The sequence below is a fragment of the Sarcophilus harrisii genome, chromosome 1, assembly GCF_902635505.1.
Source record: "Sarcophilus harrisii chromosome 1, mSarHar1.11, whole genome shotgun sequence".
Lineage (NCBI taxonomy): Eukaryota > Metazoa > Chordata > Mammalia > Dasyuromorphia > Dasyuridae > Sarcophilus > Sarcophilus harrisii.
The window spans coordinates 667485825-667512100 of NC_045426.1; positions in this window are offsets into that span (position 1 = coordinate 667485825).

Sequence of the window (26276 nt, forward strand, 5' to 3'; positions counted from 1 at the left end):
AGCAGACCATGAATATTATTGGGATTTTGCTAAAAGGGCAATTAGGAGGAGGTTTAGGAGATAGCTGTTAAGCCAATCCCTTTTCCCTTTTTTCTGAACAGTAAATTACACAATCATGGTTTGTTAAATCTATGAATTTGGGATTCAGTGGGCAGTGAACAAGAAAAGGGAGCTCAGGGGTTCAAGAGTTAAGTATAAATAGAGTTTACATCTTTTATATGTATTTTAATCTGTAATTCAATACATATTTTAAATGTTAAAGATTATTTGATTTATTCCCTATATCAAGAGTTCTTCATTTTTTTTTTTGAGTTCTGCACTCCTTGAGCAATCAGTCTGGTGAAGTCTATGGACCTCTTTTAAGTGCATAAAATAAAATACATAGAATTATAAGGGAAACCAATTTTGCGGCAATAAAGATGTAATTTCCCCCCCAATCAAGTTCTCAGATTTCAGATTGACACTAGTTAAATCGAGCTGCTTAGTGTTAATCCTTGAGGTTTGTGGGTGGGTAGGAGGAACAGTATAAGTATCTGCAAGAGCAATGTTAAGTGAAGCTTAGTTTTGTAGATAGGAGGAGTTGTAGAGAATTTGCAGACTAAATACCCTCTGGTGGCTACTGGAGAAACTGGCAGTTAGGCTGAGCGAGCCAAGCCCTAGAGAGAAATGAATGTTTGGTGGCTTCAGCAGAGCACCACCTGGTGGGCAATTCAGATATTGTATTCCCTAGCTGGATACCTTTGTATAGGTTTATTGGAGGCAGTCATAGCTCCCTGAATGTTCCTGTGACTTTAAGTTTTAACATTTGACTAAAATTACCATCTTATTCCATATTCTTTTCTTTTCATCCTATTTGCATGTTCTTCTCATTTTGAAGCTATCACTCTCTCATCCTGGATATTCTCTTCTCCCTGAGTTTTTATGACACTGTTCATTCTATTTCAGTTCTCCTCCTACCTATCTGACCGTTTCTTCTCAGTTTCCTTTGCTGGATGATGATCCATATCTTTCCCCTTAGGGTAAGTATTACAGCTCAGTTGCTACCTCCTACCAATATTTATCCTGCCAGTTATTAGTTTCTTTGACCCCTAGAAATTGCTTTCTCTTTACACACACACACATACACAAGTTTTTATTTTGTTGTTTGTTCTTTGTTTTCAAAGATCAATGACATCACAGATGACATTTTGACATGTATGTGAATTAGATTTAAAGGAGGCAGAACTGCACCAAGTTTTCAATGTTTTACTCTCTTTTCCAGAGTCTTTTTTTTTTTTTTTGACATTTAATAACTTTTTATCGACAGTTCCAGAGTCTTTTAAATCCAGTGGTAAGATGTACTAAAAATGTTAAAAACTGCCATCCCCTAAAAATAAAATGAGTTACAGAATATTGCCCAATGAGCTCAACTCAGAATGCCATTAATGCGATTTTATTTGTGTAAGTCACTGGGAAGTGAATCTGGGAGATTCATGATAATGTGTAATGGAAATGCCCTGGAGACATCTAGAACAAGTGGAGACATTCTTTAACTTGTTCAGGTCAGCTAACTATGTAATGAATAAGTCTCTTGATTGTTTATAGCTGATTAGACAGAACTGAGGATACTTATATCTTTTCTTTGTTTGACTTCTTCCTACCTGGTTGTGTTTGATAAAAGATGAGAGAAAATTCTATGAAGGGAGAAGCCTTGGACCTTTGCCATCTGAGACTGACCCATAGCTCACAAATATAGACTCTTTTGCTTCTGTGTTTATTCTTTCATTTTAAGTGAAGATTAGGTTTGTGCCTTTGGCCTTTTGAGTTTCAAAAGGTGAGGGAGCTGAGACACCACGGGGTGCAGGATTGAAGTCCATTCTGTAGTTTGTAGCCAGCTGGCTCATCTTTGACACCCTAGGAAGCAACTTTCAGGGCCCAACTTAGGAGATGATAATTCAACCAACAGAAATGCTTCATATGGACATAAATTTGGTAGAATTGATTCTGTGTAGAAATTGATTTACATCTGAGCCTGTCTCCCTCTCTCCCCCCCCCCCCCCAACAGGGACTGATGTAGTATAGCAGAGTAAGTGCCCCTGATGTGGTGGGGGGAAGGTTTGTACTCCAACTTTTACTATATCTTCAAAATAATTAGCTGTTTGAAAAACCAAATGGTGTAAATTTGTTAAATGGAAATGGAGCATTAGTCACTGGTTGGTGACTAACAGTGGGGGAAAACATATCCATGATGAGATACCACAAACCCCCAGGGGTACCTTGAGACCCCTGAGGGGTAGACATAGATGGCCTCACTTCAGGATAGTGAGGCTAGAGTACTTGCTATAAATGCATATTTATTAAAATATACATAAATAATAATTATGTATGCATATATAGACATGCATATATATACACACATGTCCGTACACACATACATACATACATAACTGTTCCATTTTTATATCCTGGCACATGGAAGATGGTTAATACTTTTGGAGAAAATTGAATGGATACAGAAAGGAGTTTACTTTTTTCTCAGTGGTTCATGGAACCTATACAAAAATTGACGGTATATTAGGGCATAAAAACCTCAAAATCAAATGCAGAAAAGCAGAAATAGTAAATGCATTTTTCCCCATATCATGATGCAATAAAAATCATGCGCAATGTAAGGCCAGGAGAAAATAGACCAAAAGTTAATTGGAAATTAAATAATCTAATCCTAAAGAATGAATGAGTGAAACAGCAAATCATAGACCCAATCAATAATTTCATCCAAGAGAATGACAAGAATGAGACAATATACCAAAATTTGTGGGCTTCAGCAAAAGCAGTTATAAGGAGAAATTTTATATCTCTAAATGCTTACTTGAATAAGATAGGTAAAGGGAAGATCAATGAATTGGGCTTACAACTAAAAAAGCTAGAAAAGGAACATAGTAATAGCTGTCAGTCATATACAATGTTCAAGTTTGCAAAGTTGTGTTGGTTCTTTTCTTTCTTTTTTTTTTTTAAACATTATTTCATTTGATCCTTATGACCACTCTGTGAGGCAGTGCTACAAGTGTTATGATCCCCACTTTAGAGATGTGGTAATGAAAGCCTCCAGAGAATTTACGGGACTTGTCCAGGTTTACACAGCTGGTAAATGTTGGAGACAAGATTTAAATCCAGTTCTTCAGTGATGAGCAGGTTGATGTTGGAAGTCTGGAAAGACTTACATGAACTGATGCTGAGTGAAGTGAGCAGAATCAGGAAAATACTGTATATGGTAACAACAAGATTATGTGATGATCAATTGTGATGTACTTGGCTATGTGGCAAAGTAGTTAGAGACTTGGGCCTGGAGGGAAGGGAAAGGGAAGGGATGAGGCATTTATACAGTGCTTATTACATTCTAGGCAATGTGCTAAATTCTTTACAAATTTTATCTCATTTGATCCTTATAACCACCCTGTGAAGTGAGTGTTATTAATTATTTTATGATTGACAATTCTGATGGACGTCGCCCTCTTCAACAATGAGATGAACCAAATCAGTTCCAATAGAACAGTAATGAATTGAACCAGCTACACCCAGCGAAAGAACTCTGGGAGATGACTAAGAACCATTACATAGAATTCCCAGTCCCTCTATTTTTGTCCGCCTGCATTTTTGATTTCCTTCACAGGCTAATAATACACTCTTTCAGAGTCCAATTCTTTTTGTACAGCAACATAACTGTATGGCCATGTATACATATATTATATTTAACTTATACTTTAACATAGTTAACATGTAATGGTCTACCTTCCATCTGGGGGAGAGGAGAGGGGAAGGAAGGGAAAAATTGGAACAAAAGGTTTTGTAATTGCCAATGCTGAAAAATTACCTATGCATATATCTTGTAAATAAAAAGCTATAACAAAAAATTATTTTATGATTGAGCAAATAAGCAAACAGGTTAGGTGATTTATTTAGGGCCACACAACAAGTAACTATCTGAAGCTAAACTTAAAATTCAGTTTTTCCTGAAGCCAGGCCCAGCCTTCTGTCCAATATGCCTGAATTCAAATCTAACCACATATATATAATGGGAGTTTAATAAATGCTTGTTTCCTTTCTTACCCCAAGCTACCTCTCAAATTTCCCCCATTGGTTCTAGTTTTCCCCTCAACAATCCTGCAGAATGAGTCTGCCTCTTTTCCCCAAAGGCCCTTCAGAAATAGCTAGGTGGTGGAATGGATAGAACCCCAGGCCTGGCTTCAGATAGAACTGAATTCAAGTTTAACTTCAGACAATTATTAGGTGTGTGACCTTGGACAAGTCACTTCATTGCAATCTATCTCAGTTTCCTCAATTGTAAAAACGGGGATCATAATAGCTTTTACCTCCGGGAGTTGTTTCAAGAGTCAAGTGATATACTATCAGCACAGTACCTGGCACACAGAAGGGGCTTAATAAATGCTTGTTCTCTTTTCCATTCCTTCAAATATTTGAAGGCAGCAAGCATAGTACCCCTTCCTCTATCATATACACCATGATTTAAAAAAAATTAATATAAAAAAATTAATACATTTTCTTCAGTTTAAATCTCAAGCTCTTGAAAGGATAATCCTCAAATGATATGTTTTGGAGTCTTTTCCCCATCCTGGTTACCCTGGTCTGCAGCACTTATAGCTTGTCAGTGTCCTGGAGGAATTTCTCCTCTATTAGCTCCCTGCCCGTCTGCCCCTCTGTCTCTCTATTTCTCTCATCACCCTCTCATCAATAACCTACTGGACTTTTCAAACTGGATGTTCCCACAGACATTTCAAACTCAGTATGTCTAAAATGGAATTCCTTTTCTCTTTCTCTGTTAACAGTCTCCTTTTCCAAAAGTCCCCTTTCTGTCCATTAGAATCACCCTGGGCAGCCCCCTCCTCCTCCCACATTCTCTCAGTTGCCAAACCTGCCTATCTCTCCACAGCATCTCTCACATCTTACTCCATCTCTCTATTCACATAGCCACAACCTTTGTTCGGGTCCTTATCAGCTCGTCTGGGTTATGGTAACAGATTTCAAGTCCTTTCCTGCTCCAGGACATCCTGCACACTGTAATCAAAGAAATTTTCTTTAAACATAGATCTGACCGTGTCAGAGCAGCGAGGTGGAATAATATATGGGGCCTGGAGCCAGGAAAACCTGAGTTAAAATCCAGCCTCAGACATGGGACTCTGGGCAAGTCATTTGACTTTGCCTCAGTTTCCTTATCTGTCAAATGGGCTAGAGAAGGAAATGGCAAACCACTCCAATATCTTTGCCAAGAAAACCCCAAATGAGATCATGAAGAATCAGACATGACTGAACAACTGACCATTTCACTCTATCAACTTCAAGGACTCTTGATAGTCTCTAGAATAAAATATAAAAATATTTTTTAAAGTCCTATTTAGCTTTTAATGACCTTCACAACCTAGCCCCAAGTTCTATCCAACATCAATGAGCATTACTCTTCTTTCTACATTCTACATTCTACATCCCGTCAAACTGCCCTCCTCCCTATTTTTCATCCATGAAACACCATCTTTTATTTCTATGTCTTTGTCCAATGACCATGAAAGCAGCCAAAGTCAGTGCTATGGAGTGACTGGAGTTTAGTCAGATGGAAAAACACAGGTATTCCACTGCATCTTGAGTCATTTCCATTCTTTTTGACTTTTATCCTACTACTAGACTTTGGTGACTCAGGAAGAGAGAATGAGGCTGATGACTTTGCACAACTCTCCCTCCCTTAAATCCAATTCATGAGCAAGTCAAGACCTCACCCAATGACAATGGCATTGGTCCTCTTCAAATATGAAGGAGGAACAGTATTAACAACTGCCCCTCTCCCACGTTAGAATTAACTTCCTTTTTTTTTTTCCCCTTGATTTTTAAAATATTATTTTACTTTTTCCAATTACATGTAAAGACAACTTTCAACATTCATTTTTTTTTTTTTTTTTACAAAATATTGAGTTATAAATTTTTTTGCATCCGTCCCTCCTCTACTCCCTTCCCAAGGTGGCAAAATAGGTCATATGTGTGCAATCATGTAAAACATTTCTACATTAGTCATGTTGAATTCACTTCATGCTTATCTGCCTCATTGAATCCTTCTCCTTAAGATTCTATTAGATTGTGAGCTCCTTTGGGGATGGGAGGGGCTGTCTTTTTCTTATTTGTATTCCTGATGCTTAAGTACAGGGCCTTGCACATAGCAGGTTTTTAATAATATTAATTAATTAAATAGAAGGTACAGCTAAGGTACCACCTTCAGCATGAAGCCTTTTTTTCTTTGCTTTTTAAAAAATTTATATTATCTGTATGTATTTTATTTTTTCCAAAAGTATTTTGTTTTTTTCTAAATACATGTAAAGATAGTTTTCAGCATTCATTTTTGTAAGATTTTGTGTTCCAAATTTTTCTCCCTCTCTTCCTTACTTCTCCCCTCTTCGAGACAGCAAATAATCTGATATATTTTAAACATATGTCCATATTTGTCATGTTGTGCAAGTAAAATCAGACCAAAAGGAAAAAAAAACACAAGAAAAACAAACAAAAAAGGTGAAAATACTATGCTTCAATCCACATTCAGTCTTCATCATTCTCTGTATGCAGATGAGTTTTTTCCATCCCAAGTCTATTGGAATTGCCTTGAATCACTGCATTGTTGAGAAGAGCCATGTCCACCACAGTTGATCATCACATAATCTTGTTGCTGTGTACAATATCATGAAGTTTTTTCTAATGGCCTTTTTCCAATCCCACCCACACTATCTTATATATAATTATTTTGCTTTTTTTTTTCCTGTGGGTACTTACATGTCTACCTGGGGTCTTCCCCATTAGAATGTAAACTCCTTGAGAGTGGGGATTGTTTTAGTCAATTAGTCTACCAATACGCATTTATTAAGTGCTTACTGTTTGTGTCAAGACACTGGGCCAAGTGCTAGAACTACAAATAGAGGCAAAAACCTAGTTCCTACCCTCAGAGAGCTCACCTTCCACGAGCATAGCACAGTAGCCGGCACATAGTAAGCATTGATAAATGCTTGTTGATTGATTTTCAGTGGGGGAAACTACATGCAAACAACCCCATGTACACAAAGATTCATCCAGCGTGAGTGGGAAGGGATTTCCGAGGGAAGGGAACCCAGGACAAGTCTCTTTCAGTGTGTATGGGATTTAAATAATCATGAACAAAAATCAGGGAAGAGAGGAAGAGAGAAGAAGGAGAATGTTCTAGACATGGGAGACAAGATAGTTCTGTATGAAAAATGGCATGGATAATGTTTTCACATCTAGCACATAGGAAGTAATTACTTAATAAACATTTGGGGATTTATTGATTTGATTCTAAGATGGAGAAGTCTAGAATTGAATATGGTTCATCTCCTACCTCCTACCCCAAAAGGGGATCTGAACAGAGCAGAGAACAGCCATTTTCCTAATACTGTACACCATACCATTCTTTTCAGCCCCTATATCTCTGACTTAAGAGTTGAGATGGATCAATAACCACAATTACTTCTAAGGAAACCCCCCAACCATCCTCCCCAAGTCCCTTCAACATCCCCCAATGCTCCCAAAGCAATAGCATAGTTTGTTAAAAACTGAATTCTTCTCCTAGACCAAGAGGGGTCTCTCTAGGGCAAGAAGCTTGCTTAGATTTCTGCTATTTGATTGGAAAAGAGAAGGCTTAAGGCTCTAAGCTGGGGTCACTCCTCCTCTGGCAGCTATTGAGTGTTTTTTTTTTTTTTTTTTTTTTTTAATTTTAAACTGCGTGGTCAGGACCATTCCTTATCCCAGAGCTGTTTCTCTGCAGTAACCGCCCTCTGCTCAGTTGTGGCAAACCAGGTATACCTGAGTCCTTGGTCCTATGCCCTTCCCTCCACTAAATATTTCCATTTATAGCTGCCAAATAGTGAGCCCCATGCTTCTTTGCCCAGGTTGCCTTCACTAGGTCCCTGTTCTGGGATTACAAGCAGCTTCTCATGAGGGATCTGTGTCCCACCTTCCAAGCCAGTCCCGGGGACACACCCTAATGGATGCTGGTTGGAAAAAATCACTGAGCTTTAGTCTTTGAAGCTTCTTTCAAAGCCCTTACTTTCTTCGACAACCCAGAAAGTCTATAAACAGGCCTGGTGGGTCCTGTGGGTGGGTGAAAACGGTCAGTTTACACAACTTTAAATCAAATCCTAATTTTCTTTCCCAAAGTCTTTTGCTGATTTATTTTTTTTTAAGTTAGTTCAGTTTTATTTCTTACCTCTCTTTGTCCACAGAGAATCAAAGCTGGCTTTGAGGAGGCAGACCAGTAGCAAGAGCTCAGGGGACGTGCTCTGGCCTGTTGTCAAGCCCATTCAGGTGATCTGGATGTACCATCTGTCTGGAACCTAGGATGCCAGCTTTGGAGGCACCTTAGAACACAGGATCTCAGAGCTAGAAGGGCCTTTAAAACTTATATGTTAATGCTCGGAAAGCTAGAACATAGAATGTTTATGCTGAGGGCCCTTAGAACACAGAATGTTAGAGCTGGGAGAATTAGAAAAGAGATTTCCAGATCTGGGAGAGGGCTTAGAACAGAGATTTCTATAGTGGGGGGGCCCTTTAGAACATGGATTGTTCATGTTGGGGGGCTCTTAGCACACCAGATGTCAAGACTGGGAGGACTCTTAGAGTATTTATGCTGAGGGCTTAACATAAGATGTTAGAACTGGGAGAGGCCTTAGAATAGAGATTTCCAGAGCTGGGAGGGCCTTAGAACATGGAATGTTCATGCTGGAAGGACTCTTAGAGCACCAGATGTTAGTGCTGGGAGAGCCCTTAGAATAGAGAATGTTTATGCTAGGAGGGCCCTTAGAACACAGGATGTTACTCCATCAACAAGCATTTAAACACTTACTATGAACTCTGGTTCTCAGTGCTAAGGACCAGGGATAGATACTAGAAATGCAAGAGACAGTCTCTTCTTTCAAGGTGTCCAATTCTAATAGGAGGAGACAGCATCCAAACAACTATGTGCATATAAGATATATATGGAGTAGATTGAAGGTCATCTCAGAATTAGAAAGGGCTTCCTACTTGGGCTTTAAGAGAGACCCAAAGAAAGCCAGAGTACTAAGATACTTAAATGAGGGGGTAGAGCACTCCAGGAATGAGGGAGAGCCAGGGGAAAGGCATCCGGGAGCATTGGAAGTCAAGTTTAAGAAACAAGGAGGAGGTCAGGATAGCTGAACCAACCTAAGTCTGGAGGGGAGTAAAGTATAAGAGGGCTGGGAAAATGGGAAGAAGTTAGGAGGGCATTTAAATGCTTAACAGAGGACCTCTTAAGGTCCAGGTCAGAGAAGGAGCAAATAAGACCTTAGAACTTGGAATTTCAGAAATATCACAGGTCACTTCATTCTGCTCTTCTGAGAAATGTGAATCTCTTGTACAACAGTTATGAAAAATGGTCATCCAGCCTCTACTTGGATCCTTTCACTGATGGGAAACTTACCACCAGGCAAAGGAACCTGTTTCATTTTAAAATACATATGAATTTTAGGAATTTCTTTTTTTTATACTCCCCCAAAATCACCCTCCTTGTATCTCTCCCCCCACCTCATATCCCACCAATTTTGTCCTCTAAAGTGAAAGGCAGTGCAGTGTAATGGGTGGAAAGCCAGAGAGCTTTGAAATCAGGTCTTCCTGATTAAATATACTAGCTATATAACCTGAGCTAGCAACTTAATTTCTCAATGCCCCAGGTAACGCTTGAAGAGTATAAATTAAGCACCATTGCAGATCTGTATCTGTGCAGTGAGATTCTATATGAAGATTTCATATCAAAGAAATCTTTCCATCCTTAAGGGGAAAAAAAGCTTCTTTAGCCTAAGAGAATAATTTGAGAGAAACATGATCATTCTCCTCACAGAATCACAGAGATGGAAAAGATTTGAAAGCCTATTGAGGCTGACCCATATCAGAAAGAGAATCCTCCTTATGACATATTCCCAAAATTGTCATCCAACCAAAGGTGTGCTGATAACTATTTAACAACTGGCTTTCCAAAAAAAATGCACATACTTTTCAGTTTAGATTGAATCTCCATCACTAGCTAAATTCTAGATAATCAACAAAAAGATAATCAGGCTCTGATTTGTAGAACTCTGTGGTTCTGAAAACCAACTCACATCGGGAATGGGTTAAAGAAGGAATAATATATACATACATACATACATACATATACATACATGCATACATACACACATACATATACATATACATACATAGCAAGGAGGGTATAGCACCCTCCAAATAAGGGATAGAAGGAGCTATAGATTAATGGGAATGGGGTAAAGAGGAAAGGGAAGAGGTAGGAAGAAGATAAAGGAGGGATCCATTTGGAAAGGGAGAAGGTAGGGTAGTTAAGTAATAGCAAGACAAGTTAGTGGGTAGAAATTAACAGGAATAGGAAAAATGAGATATATACAAACATTTTTAAATGGTCAGGAATAGAACTTATTAGGAAAAAGTAGGGGTAGTAATTATTGATCTCAAAGTCATATTTAAAAATTTAATCAAGAGAGAAATCTACATTATGTGTAAGCCATATTAATATTGTTTTAGAAGGATGGGATGTGTATATACATATGTATGTATATATGTGTATATAGAGAGATATGTAGGTATGTGTGTGTATGCACAGGTGTAAATATACATGTAAGCATAAATATATTTATGCTTAACGGCCCTGTAGATGGCAGGGAAGGAAAGAGGGAATAAAAGAATAAAGTAAAAAGTGCACAGCAGAGAACAAAAGAAGAGCTACAAAGAAGCACAAAAAGATGGATAGTTATGAATACAATGTTTTCTATTTGTATTTGCTTTTTAGAAATGGAAATTTATTGTTACATATTTTGAATCATCCTGATATTCTGCTGGGCACATGACAATTTTTTTTTCTTTTTCTGTCTTTCTAAATTTTTTTTGGTTCTTAGTTTGTAATTAAGTTTTAAATAAATAGATGCAAAAATATATTACATATATTTATAAATTTTACTTGATCAGATTCAAGCTAATTTTCTAGTCTTTCAAAATCTCTTTGGATCATCACAACCATCACTTTGTTCAGAGTCTTTAAACCTTATTTTTTGTTTGTGTCCTGGACCCCTTTGGCAGCAAGTCTGGTGAAGCCCTTCTCAGAATAAGTTTTTTTTTTTTTTTTTTAAGGAATAAAATAAAACCCATTAAGATTAGGAAGGAAATTAATATAATTAAGAAACTTTTTATTTTCAAAATACATGCATAGATGGTTTTTAATATTCACCCTTGCAAAACCTTATGTTCCAAATTTTTTCTCCCTCCCTTCCCCTCACCCCTCTCCCTTAGATAGCAAATAATACAATATGTTAAACATGTGTAGTTGTTCTATACATATTTCTACATTTATCATGCTGCACAAGAAAAAAATTAGATCAAAAAAGAAAAAATAAAAAGCAAACAAACAATAAAAAGGGTGAAAATACTACATTGTGATCCACATTCAGTCTCCATAGTCCTTTTTCTGGATGCAGATGGCTCTCTCCATCATAAGTCCATTGAAACTGGCCTGAATCACCTCGTTGTTGAAAAGAGCCAAGTCCATCAGAATTGATCGTTGCATGATTTTGTTGTTGCTGTGTACAATATTCTCTTGGTTCTACTCACTTCACTCAGCATTAGTTCATGTAAGCCACTCCAAGCTTCTCTGAAATCATCCTGCTGGTGTTTCTTACAGAACAATAATATTCCATTACCTTCATATACTATAACTTATTCAGCCATTCTTCAACTGATGGGCATCCACTCAGTTTCCAGTTCCTTGCCATTACAAAAGGGGTTGCCACAAACATTTTTGCACATGTGGGTCCTTTTCCCTTTATAATGATCTCATTGGGATACAGACCCAGTAGAGATACTGCTGGAACAAAGGATATGCACAGTTTTATAGCCCTTTGGGCATAGTTCTATATTGTCTCCAGAATGGTTGGAGCAGTTCACAACTCCACCAACAATGTATTAGTGTCCCAATTTTTTTCACATCCCCTCCTTGTCTTAATTTGCATTTCTCTGACCAATAGTGATTTAGAGCATTTTTTTTATATGACTAGAAATGATTTTAATTTCTTTATCTGAAAATTGTCTCAAACAAATTAGGTTTTGAAGAAGTTCACAGACCCCCAGATTAAGAACTCCAAATCTAGTGTGCTAATTGTCTCTCTTAGTTTTGAGTGATCTGCAGATTTGATAATGGTGCCTTTGTCCAAGCCATGGATTTAAAGGTTAAGCAGCACAGGCCAAGGGCAGGTCCCTGGAGTTGCCAAGTTGACACGGAATCATTAATCATTCCTTTTGGGGTTCAGCCCATTGGTTCTGAAACCATTTACTGGTACAATGTTCTAGCCCCACCTTTCTCCATTTTGTCTGCAAGGAGAACTTGAGAATGTTTGCCAAATGCTTTGTTAAATCTTAGGAAAGTTGATTGGCAGAATGATTTTGATCGACTGGTTTAGTAATCCTGTCCGCAACACGAAAATGAATCAGGCGTGATTTGTTCTTGAGGTAGCCATGTTGGCTCACTACTTTCTTTCCCATCTGTTATTCATTGGGCATTAAATACCCTCAACTATTTGAAAGGAAATTTGGATTTATCTTGATTCAGTAACATCCCATGTCATGGCTTACTCTTCCCATGCAGCTTTGAGATAGAGGTCAGGTAAATGGCTCAGTGAGCAAACCCCTGGACCAGGAGTTAGGAAAGCCTGCCACTACCTGGTGATCATGGGTGAGTCTCTGCCTCAGTTTCCCCAATTATAAAATAAGTTAATAATAATAATATCTATCTCCCAGGCTTATAGTGAGGATAAGATAATATCTATGAAGTGCTTTGCAAATCTACTATACAAATGCTGGTTGTGGTATTCTGGGGATGGAATTTCACTGATGGCCCTTTCAGAGAAGAGGGCAGAGAAGGGAATTATTTTTTAAAGTCTCTTTTATCCAGGCCAAGAAATAGGGAAACTGTACACCATTGGTCTCTTTGTATCTAGTGTCTTACCCTTTCCCATCTATCCTTTAAAATTTTTATTATTGATCTTTTGTTTCTATATCACCTATATTTTCCCAATAAATATTTTCTTCCTCCCTCTTCTAGAGAGTTGCTCAATCTGCTCTTTGGTCTGGAGTCAGAAAGGCTTCTCTTCTCGAATTCAAATCCAGACACTTACTGGGCAAGTCACTTCACTCTATTTGCCTCAGTTTCCTCATCTGTAAAATAGGCTAGAGAAGGAAATGGCAAACTGCTTCAGTATCTTTGCCAAGAAAACCCCAAATAGGGTCACAAAAAGTTGGATATGACTTAAATGGCTGAACGGCAACAATAAAGCTGATCTTAAATTTGCCCCAAGTTGTTGTCATTTCAATCATGTCTGGTTTTCTTGGTGCAGATGATGGAATGGTTTGCCATTTCCTTCTCCAACTCATTTGACAGATGGGGAAACTGAAGCAAATAGGGTAAAGTGTCTTGTCCAGGATCACACTGAGATTAAATTTGCGCTCCAGAGGCAGGTCTCTATCCCCTGGGCCACTTGGTTGCCCTTATAGCTCCTATAAGACTGCCTTATCTCCATTCCTGGAATTCACTTCCTGCCCACCTCTGCCTTTTCCAAGCTGGTAGTGTTTCCTCCTTGAGACCTGTCCTGATTCCTCCAATTGAAAATGATCACTCCCTCCTCAAACTGTCTCAGAGAATTTTGCCAGATCTCTCTTTGATCTCTCATCACACTCTGCATCATATTGTGGTCAGCCTGAGGACAGGGATTTGGCATAGAGCCTATGCTATTAGCAAATATTTGTTAAATTGCATGGAAATTTATGCAGATTTCTACCATGATTTTCCACCCACCACCCAAGGGCTGCCCTATATCCAACATGTTCCTCTCTCCTGAGGGCCAGTCCTACACCATCTGTAGGCATCTCAGACTCAACAAGGACAACACAGAACTTAATTCCTTTTCTCCAAACCATCTCCTCCTCCAAACTCTCTTATTACTGTTGAGGATACCAGTATCCTCCTTACGACTCGGACTTGAAACCCTGGTGTCATCCATGATAATTCCCTATGATTTCTATGATTCAAAAATAAAATCCTCTGTTGGGCATTCAAAGCCCTTCATCTCCTGGCTCCCCCTTATCTCTCCAGGTCTTTCTCCTCTCCAGGTATTCTTAGGACCCAATGGCACTGACTTCCAGCCTGTTCCTCCCACTAGATCCTCTATTTCCGGCCTCCAGGCATTTTCACTGGCTATCCAGCATGCCTGAAATGTTCTTCCTTCTCACTTCCATTTTCAGGCTTCCCTTAAGACTCAGCTTAAATCCACCTTCTTCAAGAGGTCTTCCCCAACCTCCCACCCCATCCAGTGCCCTCATTCAGTGAAACTGAATTACCCTCAGTTTCACAAGCAGTTATTACCTTAGAATGTGAACTCCTTGAAGGCAGCAATAATGTTTTTGCCTTCTCTTTACAGAGTCCTGTGCCTAAAATACTGTAAACACTTAATAAATGTTTGCTAATTCAATGATCTAACCCTATATCTGAATGTGGGGTGAGCAAAAGGAGGCAATATAATTTAGAGGAAAGAGTGATGACATGGAGATGGGGCATCAGCCTCTGCAACAAATTCATTCATTGTGGAGAAATATGAAAACTGGAATAGAATTCCAAGATTCCTTATAATTCTAAATTGTAGGATCTGATCATCTCCAAGGGCCCATATAGCCCTGACTTTCTGTGTTCTGTGTTCTTAACACATGATTCTATAATTCTGTGTTCTAAGAGTCCTCCCATCCCTGACCTCCTGTGTTCTAAGGATCTTCCAAGCTCTCACATCCTGTGTTTTAAGGGTCCTCCCAGCTCTGACATTCTCTGTTCTAAGGACCCTCCAAGCCCTGACAGCCTAGGTTCTAAGGACCCTCCCAGCTTTGATATTGAATTATAAAGATGAAGACTCCTGGGGCTAATGGAAGTATATAGCAAGGGATCTGAGAAACAAATAGGAGCTTAGCCCTGTCATTTTGACCTTTAATTAGTACCAACAAAATATTTAGCAAGAGTGTAACTATTATTGGTGGGTGAGAGTGAGTAGAAACAGAATTGTCTTTAAAATTTGCTGACGTGAAAGAGATTGGGACCCATTGTTCCAAGACTTCTTGCTCTGAAGCTGGTAGGAAGGGAGGAACTAGCGATGCCCACTGGCGAGTCTGGATGTCCCCTCTCCTTGTGGTGCCATCCTTCCCATATGACTCAACGTGATGGATTCTTCACCAGTTTTGTGTCCCGAGACACTTTAGCGGTTAGTCTGTTGAAACTCATTGCCTCTTCTCAGAATCATATTATTAAATATATGAAATATAATAGAAAGGGTTAAATTTGTATTGAGATAAAGTTATCAAAATGGTAAGATACAAGTTAACTGAACCACTGAAGCGTCTCTGAGTCATCTTGGCTAAGAATTCTGCTCCAGGAGCTCAGCAGCAAACCCTGGCCATGCTGGGGAACTCAAAAGGCAGTGATAGACTGAACGAAAAATCCTATCGGATTCATTTTCAGTGGCTAGCTTTATAGCTGACTTATCCTTTTGAAAAAACATGAAGGACTCAGAGGTTCTTAGTTCAGGAGAATGCAAAGCAGGTTTTGGGAATATGGAAATTTCCAAATTTCCACAGCCACAAACCAGAGAAGTATAGGAAAGTCTCCAGCCTAATTCATTCATAGATCACAGCCAGCCTATAGAGGCTATAATTTTACTCACCTAGAAACCTCCAGCAATCCCTCTCTCCCCTTTCTAATTCCAGGACCCTAATTAAATCGGGTGTGTCAATCTCCTCTCCTAAGGCTATCATCTCAGTAACTTTCCAAAATCCTGGTCACCCTATATGTGTTGAGGGCAGGAATTGTCTTCCCTTTTGTATTTTTTACATACAAGGTATAAAAGTTCTTATCATATGGTAAACATTTGAACAAATGTTTTAAAATTAATTAACTAATTAACCTAGCTTCATTATGGTTGTTCAGTCCTGTTCAACTCTTTGTGACCCCATGGACCACAGCATATCGGTACTGTCCATAAAGTTTTCTTGTCAAAGATGCTGAAGTGGTTTGCCATTATTTTTTCTAGCTCATTTTACAGTTGAAGAAACTGAGGCAGACAGGATAAAATGATATGTCCAGAATCACACCGCTAGTTAGTGGGTGAGGCCAGATTTGAACTTAGTTCTTCCTAAAGTCAGACCCAGCACTCTACCCACTGAGACATCTATCCAGATTCTTCTAATCTAGCCTAATCCACTTGCTTCCCCCTTCCCCCAATTTTACAAATAAGGAAACAGAGGCTTTGAGAAGTTAAGAAATTTGTCCAAGTATACACAGGTGGTAGACTGAATATAAATCCCCTGAAAATAAATCTACGGCTCTTTTTTTTACCCTTAAAAAACATTTTTTGAAAATGTTTCTAGCAGTCCTTTTTGTAGTGGCAAGGAACAAGACACTGAGTGGCTGTCCATCAGTTAGAAAATGGCTGAATAAGTTATGGTATATGAATGTTATTGTTCTATAAGAAATGATCAACAAAATGATATCAGGGAGGCCTGGAGAGACTTACAGGAATTGATGCTAAGTGAATATTGTACACAGCAGCAACAAAATTATATGATCAGTTCAAGATGGAAGTGGCTCTTTTCAACAATGAGGTAATTCAGGCCAGTTTTTGTGGTTTTGTGATGGACAGAGTCATCTGCAGCCAGAGAGAGACAGTGGGGACTGAGTGTGGATCACAACATAGCATTTTCACTCTTTTTGTTGTTGTTTGCTTGCATTTTGTTTTCTTTCTAGTTTCTTTTCCTTTTTGATCTGGTTTTTCTTATGCAGCATGATAATATATCTAGAATGATAACGTGTTATAATACACACACACATATATATATAATATAACAATAAATAACATATATTGGATTACTTGCTGTTCTGGGGGGGGAGGTGGGGAGAAGGGAAGGAAGAAAAAAAAAATTTGGGACACAAGATTTTTCAAGGGTGAATGTTGAAAACTATTTATGCATGTGTTTTAAAAATAAAACATTTTATAAAAAACTAAATTTAACATGAACATCTCAGTATATAAAAAAGGAAAGAAAATTGTACAGCTAGATGGGACAGAAGATAGAGCACCAGGCTTAGAGTCAGAAGGACCTGGGTTCAAATCCAGCCTTAGACACTTACTAGCTATGTGACCCTGGACTAATTATTTAATCCTGTCTGCTTCAGTTTCATCTTCTGCACATTAAGCTGGAGAAGGGAAAAGCAAACCATTCTAGTATTTTTGCCAAGAAAATCCCAAATGGCGTCATAAAAAGCCACATATGACTGAAAATGAATGAGCAGAGAGAACAGAAGCGGTATGTGAGCTATGAATCTCTATTACTTGTAGGTTACCATCTTAAAAATTATATTTTTTGTACAATAACAAAACTGTCCAGCTTGTCTGAATTCCCTAGTGGTATTTCCAGGGCTCTTATCCTGTGTTATCTGCTCTTCTTTAGAAAAAAAAAAAGAAGCATAGAACCAAAATGACAGAGAGTAGCCAGGATATTGTCTGAGTTCTCTTTAGCTTCCCTCAGAATCAATACTATCTCAAATATCTGAACAGATTTTAGAGTGACAGAACCCACAACCATTTGGAGTGCAATAATTTTCTAGCTTAAGATATGTTGGAAGGACTTCAGAAGAAGTCTGTCTCAATTGGGCAAGGTGGAATGAGGTCCCGCATGGGGAGACCCAGCCTGGGAAATTGAGCAGGAGGCTCTTAGCCAAAATACAGCAGTGTTAGTTACTCTGTCCTGGTTCAGAAGGCCAGTGCATCAGCAGACCAGTGTGAGACTTCCAACACAACCATATAAGGCAAATTGTGAATCCCTGAACTCCAGCATGACAGGCAGGACTGGCCAGGCCACTCAGCACAGTGGAGAAGCCTGCAGCACCAGCTTCAGCACAGTCAGTGAGAAACTCTTGCTGTCCCTGAAGAGAAAGCTTAAGATAATGCCCCCTGTGCCCTTAGACCTCAACCTTTAAAAATGAGCAAAAAAGCAAAAAGTGCTCTGAGCATAAAGAGCTACTGTAGAGACAGAGAAGACCAAAACACAAACCCAGATGAGGACAGTAAAGGAAAAATGCTTTCAGACAAAGCCTCAAAGGAAAATATGGATTGGTTTCCAATTCAAAAGGCTCTCTTGGAAGTTTTTAAAAAGTATCTTAAAAGAGAGAAAGAAGGAAAATGGGGAAAGGAAATAAGAGTTTTGAGGAAGAAATATGTATGGGGGGGAGCCAATATCTTGGGAAAGGAAGAAAACAACTCAAAAATAATTTTGATGAAATGGGGAAAATATACTGAAGAAAACAACTCCTTAAAAATTGAATTTGCAAAATGGAAAAAAAATCCATTGAACAAAACAACTCCTTTTATAAAATACAATTGGTCAAAGGCAAAAAAAGATTTAAAAAGCTAACAGAAGAAAATAATTCACTAAAAATTAGAATTGAACAAATGGAAGAGAATGACTCAATGAGACAACAAGAATCTGTCATTATGATAATCCAAAAGGCAAAGATTAGGCTACAACCACGAATCAACTACCCAGAAAAATTAAGCATCTTTCAGGGGAAAAGATGGATATTCAATGAAATAAAAGATTTTCAATCATTTCTGATGCAGACAAGAGCTGAACGGAGAACTTGATCTCCAAATACAAGATTCAAGAAAAGCATAACAAGGGACAAGGCTGATGCAGAAGAAACAATTATATAAGTGAGTTGAAGATAATTTGAGGAAGGAGAGAGACCTAACAATAATTTTATAATATCATAAACTCAGAGAAGCAAGGTATCTGGAAGGTCAGCTACTGTGGTCAATACTTGAGCAGGACTTATCTCTTTCTCTCTAAAAAAGACTCATTTAGTTTCTGCTTGAAGACTTCCATAGTTCTCTCCATGATTGAAAGTTATATGTTCCTCTTTTGCAAAGCTCAAGTAACTGCTTTTTAAAAAAATAATAACTTTTTATTTTCAAAATACATGCAAAAATATCCCTGCAAAACCCCATAATCCCTCTTCTTTTCCTCTTTCCATTCCTCTCCTTTAAACAATAAGCAAAATGAGAAAGAAAAAAAAGCAAGCAAAAAACCATAAAACAGGTGAAAACACTCTGTGATCCACATTTATTCTCAAAAGTCCTCTTTCTGGATACAGATGGCTCTCTCCATCACAAGTCTATTGGAATTGGCCTGAATCACCTCATTGTTGAAAAGAGCCATGTCTATCAGAGATGATCACATAATACTGTTGCTGCTGTGTACAATGTTTTACCCGCTTCACTTAGCTTCAGGTAAGTCTCCTCCAGACTTTTCTGAAATCAGCCTGCTCATCATTTCTTATAGAACAATAATATTCCATTATATTCATATACCATAACTTATTCAGCCCAACTGATGGATATCCACTCAGTTTCCATTAACTGTTTTAAATTTTTAAAAAATATATAGTTGAAATATGGTTCTCTGTAATATCTACCAGTGGATACTAGTTCTGCCTTATGGGAAAATCTAAACCATTTTCCTCATGAGAGCTCTGCAAATGTGTGAAATTAGCTACCACATCCTCTAGATGAAACAGGCTCATTTCCTTCAACAGATCCTCATTTGGCATAGCTTTGAGTCTGCTTACAGTCCTGATCATCCACCTCTGGATGTACTCCAGCAATCAGTGTCCTTCCTGAAACAACATGCCCAAAACTAAACACAGATGTTATCTGACCATAACAGAATACTCCACAGTAGACCTGTAATCTCATCAATATGCGTAGGTATTTCCTCCAACAACAGAGATTACAACACATTCATACCCATTTGCCCTGTGCAACTCTTGTCCATGTCAGCAACAAGTTCATCAATGAGGTCATTTTTTTGTGTTTTTAAAAATAGCTTGAAAACACCAATGGAGATTGCTGGAGGTCCACCAAATTATCTTTTGTTCTCACTACATGACCAACCCATCTTTTTTTTTTTTTTTTTTTCCAATCATATGTACTTTGAGGATCTCATCCTTTATATTGTTTCTCCTGTGCAATTCCTCAGCTTTTAATGTGCTTAATCTGTTTAGAGCCATCATATGCCTCTCATTGTTTTCAAAATTCAGTTCTTCAGTGATTGCTATGTTCTATAATTCAGTTAAACAACAAATCTGGAAGAATTTGGTTGTTTTAAAAAAAGTTCAGGAAGAAATCTGGGATCATTAAAAGAAATTTGCAAGTTCTCAAAGATAATCCACTTTGCTCTCCTCTTCCTTTTAAATTCTGGACCCAATTAATTCATTGTTCATTTGCAGTATCTAATCAAAGAGATCATTTAGAGCACTGGTGGAATTTCCTGGCACTAATTGTCCATTACTCTAACCATTACTAAGATTGCATTGGCTTCTTTAACTACTATGTCACAATGTTGGAACATTTAGTTCGACATCTAAGCACTGTTCATTTACCCTCTCCTCCACTGGCCCATCTTTTCACATGAAGTGGTCTTTATTTCCATCTCCCCCATTTCATACCTGGTCAGGACACAAGAGAATGATTTCATCTTTATTAAATTTCATCTTACTAGAAAAAAAGGAAAAAGATTTATGAATAGAGTCCTCTGTCATTCTGTTGTTGAGCATAGCTCATCAAGTTATTTGCTGGATCTGATGCTACATGCCTTATTCTGCACCTTTATTCCCTCACCCTTCTACCAGGAGAAGTGTTTCAGGTGGCTGGATTGCTCATTGATCAGGCTTCTGTTGGCTTTAAATGTTTTGTTCTTTCCACTATTGTGGTCCTTGAGTTCTAATCTGATTCTCAAGTTTAGTTTAGAAAATGAGTCATCAACAGGAAAAGATAATGATAAATGCTGGAGGGGATGTGGGAACACTGGGACATTAATACACTGTTGGTGGAGTTGTGAATTGATCAAACTATTGTGGAGAACAATTTGGAACTATGCCCAAAGAGTTATCAAACTGTGTATACCCTTTGATCCAGCTGCGTGTCTACTGGAACTGTATCCCAAAGAGACCATAAAGGAGGGAAAGGGATCCACACATGCAAAAATGTTTATAGCAGCTCTTTTAGTAGTGGAAAAGAATTGGAAACTGAGTGGATTCTCATCAGTTGGGAAATGACTGAATAAGTTATGGTGTGTGAAAATTATGGAATATTATTGTTTTATAAGACATGACCAGCACAGAAAGCCCTGAAGAGACTTGCATGAACTAACGCTAAGTGAAGTGAGTAGAACTAAGAGAACACTGTGCACAGAAACAACAAGATTGGGGCAGCTAGATGGCACAACTCTGGAGTAAGGAAGACCTGAGTTCAAATCCAGTCTCAGACACTTAATATTTCCTAGCTGTGGGACCCTGGGCAAGTTACTTAATCCCAAGTGTCTTGCAAAAAAAAAAAAAAATCCTACAAGATTATATGATGATCAACTGTGGCCCTTTCCAACAGTGAGGTGACTGAGGCCAATTCCAATAGACTTGGGATGGAGAGAGCCATCTACATCCATAGAGCGGACTGGGGCAACTGAGTTTTTCACTTTTTTGTTATTGTTGGCTTGCGTTTTGCTTTTTTTTTCTCATTTCCCCCCCTTTTTGATCTGATTTTTCTTATGCAGCATGTAAGTGTGAAAATATATTTAGAAGAATTGCAAATGTTTAACCTATATTGGATTAGTTGCTTTCTAGGGGTGAGGGGAGGGAAGGAAAGAGGGAGAAAAATGTGAAACACAAGGTTTTGCAAAGGCGAATGCTGAAAACTATACGTGTATTTTGGGAAAAAAAAAAGCTATTATAAAACAATTTAAGAAATGAGTCACCAAATCTTGGAGTTTGGAAAGGAACATAGGGGGCTTTACCAAAGCTTCATGGCCACTTATTGAAGAATTTGCTAGAGGATTCTTGGTTGGATTTGGCTTGGACTTCATGGCTCTGCCAGCCCTTTCATGTCTGAGATACTAGATTCCACAAGCTATCTGATCTAAGCTTCTGAGGATTGCAACCGTTTTATCCTGCTGACTTAGAATCATTGAGCTGGAAAGAGAGACTATGGAATTCAATGTTCTCATTTCACAGGCCATGAAAAGAAGAGGTAAATGGATTTGCTCAAGGTCACCCAAGGTGCTTAAGCAGCCAAGAGGAGGTAGGTGGTTGTTCAGTCGTGTCCAACTCTTTGTGACCCCATTTGGGGTTTTATTGATAGAGAAGCTGGCCCGGTTTGTCATTTCTTTCTTCAGATAACTTTATAGAAGAATTGATTGATGCAAACAGGGTTGAATGACTTGGCTAGAGTCATAAAGCTAGTCAAGTCAGATTTGAACTGGGATAGTTAAGCCAACTTGACTCACCCAGCACTCTGTGCATTAGGGTGTCACCTAGCTGTCCTATTCATTCTACTCTACTGCACTATCATCTAAGTTGTTAAGAGGGAAGGACTTTGTAAATGATAACTCAATGCTCCAGTGGATCTGGAATCTTTAATGAGATTCACTATACATACACAAACACATATGTATACAGTATGTATGTTTATATATGTATATATATACACATATATTATTATTATTTGTAATAATAATATTTTATATGATTCTTGTCTCTGACTTTCTGTGGAGCCACTATAGAGGTTCTAACTTAGGAATGGGATGGTAGATGTTTAACATGGGTTGGGGGAAGGGGAGGGAAGTTATGAAAACAAACTTGACAATCAACAAAAGAATAAACAAAACCCTGATTTGTAATGTTTGCTGCAAAGGCTTACAATAAAAATGTAACAATCAGCCCTTGGGTTAGCACTTTCTCCAGCTTATCATTGAGTCTGCCTTGTGAGAGCCTTCTCCAAATTTGTATGGCCGGTAATGGAACCAGTGGGTTTTCCACCAGTCATGTTTCACTCTTGCTTTGTGACCAGCCCTTTTTTTAATCCAGTCATATATTTCTCTTTATGTCATTTCTACTTGTCTCCAAGACACTACCTACTCTAGTCCCTTCTCTAAGTCAGCTGTTAAATAGATCTTCCTAAATACAGATTTGACTACATCACTCGCCTATTCAGGAAACTTCAATAGTTCCCCTATTCTCTTCAGCAGCAATATATAAAATTATCTTTTTGGCTTTTATGTCCTTTACTACCTGACTCTAGTCTATTCTTCTTAGTCTAATCTTCTTAGGGATGACTCACTTTCTGCCCCTTCACTGTCTCCCCCATTGATTGTGATCCAGGAACACCAGCTTCCTCCTGAACTAGATTCTGCATTTCCCAACTTGAGGCATTTTTCACTGTTTAACTCCCATGGCTAAAATGCTCTTCCTCCTCATCTTTGCCCCAGCTTCCCTGGCTCCCTTTAAGGCCCAGCTAAAATCCCACCTTCTACAGGAAGACTTTTCCAATACCCCTTAATTTTAATGGCATTCCCAGCTTTAACATTCCTCGTTCTATGTTCCTTCCTAGCTTTAGTCTCTATGTTTCTTGTGGAGTGATCAATGGAAAGAGAGATAGCCTTGAGGTTAGTTAGGCAGGCCTGCCTCTGACACATCTTGATAATATGGGACAATCCCTCAATCTTCTCAATGTTCTAGGTAGTTGTTATTCATCCTTCATTTTCAGAGGACCAATAACATCACGGACAACCCTGGGAGATAAGGATTATTATGCTCATTTTACAGATAAGGGAAGTTAAGAACTTTGTCCCAGGTCACACAGCTTCTAAGTGTCTGAGTTCAGATTTGAACTCAGAAAGATTCATCTTCCTAACTCTAGGCTTTGTGATCTATCCACTGTATCACCTAGTTGTCCTCCTGACGCAGAGTAGGTATGCAATAAATGCTTGTTTCATCACTTCCCCTCCTCAGGCAAAGAAGAATTTTGATCTCAGAGTTCATCACTGGGGTGGGGAGAGGAGAGGTACCTATATCAGTGAAATCATAACTTCTGGAAATATTAAAATATTTCTGTCATCAGTTTACATTTACACAATTCCTTTATAATATATTAAATTCTCTTTGAAACAAAGGACCATATCAAGATTCTTCTCACAGTCTGCCTTCTAGTCATGGCAGTCCCCCATCTCTGAAGAACTAATGTTGATCATCTCTCCAAAAATCATGGTGGAAGGTGGGAAGGTAATGGAAGATGCAGGCAGACCTACATGTGTTAAAAAAAAACAAGTTCCTCTTAAGCTAATATGTGCATTTAACCTATTGTGTGCTAGATAGTATGTCAAGGAACCCAAAAAAGGGCAATGCCAATTCCTGCCCTTCGGGAGCTCATCAAGACTTAGCAAAGAGATGACATAAAAACAAATGTGTACAAAAACCTAATTATGTATGGGATAAATTGGAGATTTTCAAGAGAGGACAACCATGTTAAAATTAGGAGAGATGTTAGAATAGAAAACATAGGATATCAAAGATAGGAAGGAACATAGAACATGGAAAGTTAGTTAGAGCTGGGAACGATCTTAGAATATAAAACAGACTGTCTGAACTGGGAGGGAGCCTAGAATCTATGTTAGAATTAGGAGAGACCTTAGAATAGGAAACATAAAGTGTCAGACCTGGGAAGAAACATGAAACATGGAATCCAGAATCCAGAATGTTTAGAGCTGAGAGAGACCTTTGACCTTAAAACAAGGTGTCAGAGCTGGCAGGTACCTTGGAACACGAAACAGACTACTGGAGCTGGACATGCTTTATACACAGAATTTCTGAATTCAGTTGAATTTGACAGATATTTCTTTTTTTAATTATTATTATAGCTTTTTATTTACAAGATATATGCATGGGTAATTTTTCAGCATTGACAATTGCAAAACCTTTTGTTCCAACTTTTTCCCTCCTTCCCCCAACTCCTTCCCCCAGATGGCAGGTTGACCAGTACATGTTAAATATGTTAAAGTATAAGTTAAATACAATATATGTATACATGTCCAAACTGTTATTTTGCTGTATAAAAAGAATCAGACTTTGAAATAGTGTACAATAAGCTTGTGAAGGAAATTAAAAATGCAGGCGGACAAAAATAGAGTGTTTGGGAATTCTATGTAGTGGTTCATAGTTGACAGACATTTCTTAAGCATGTCTATGTGCCAGATACTGGGCAAGGCCACGGAGATTCAAACACAAAAATCAAAACCATTTCTGTCCTAGAGAAGGCCCAGTCATTGACAATCATGTCCCCCCCCCCCCAACCTACTCATCAAACTTGTGGCTCTCTATTGCCTCCAGATTCACACACAAAATCCTCTGCTTGAGTATTTAAAGTCCTTCATAAACTAGTCCCCTCCTACCTTCCTAGTCTTATACATACATGCCTCAACATATATTTTTCCCAAGTGGTGACATTGCCCCCCTGCCTGTTCCATGAATAAGACTCTCCATCTCTTGCTTTGGGCTTTTTATCTGACTGTTCCCTACAGTCTCTCCTGGCTCACCTCTTACTTCTGACTTTCCTGACTTTCTTCAAGTTCCAGGTAAAACGCATCTACTGCAAACTTTTCCCACCCCCTTTTTAATGCTAGTACCTTTTCCTTCTTTATTATTTCTTTTTAATTATTTAGGTAGTTTGCTTTTATGTATTTATTTGGTTGTTGTTTCCCTTATGAGACTTCGAGGGACTGTCTTTTGCTTCTTTTTATATCCCTAGTGTTTAACATACTACCTGATACTACGTACTTGAATAGGTGCTTAATAAAATGGTTGGGGTATCTAGGTGGTGCAGTGGAATCAGGAATACTCATCTTCATGAATTCAAATCCAGCCTCAGACACTTACTAGCTGTGTGACACTGGGTAAGTCACTTAACCCTGGCTGCCTCAGTTACCTCATCTGTAAAATGAGTTGGAGAAGATAATGGCAATCACTTTGGTACCCTTGTCAAGAAAACCCCAAATGGGATTAAGAAGAGGCAGACAAGATTGAAACTACTGAACAAAGTAGTTTTTGACTGACTATCCTCAAGAAAGGATTACAAGGAGAATTCTTAAGCACTTACTAGGTGCTAAGTTCTGGGGACATAAATATAAGTAAATGAGACAAGCCCTGCCCTTTAGGAGCTTACTTCTTAATAGGAGTAAACAACACATACAGAGGAAAAGCAACTGAAGCAACAGAGTTCAGAAAGTGGATAAAGTGAAAGTCATCA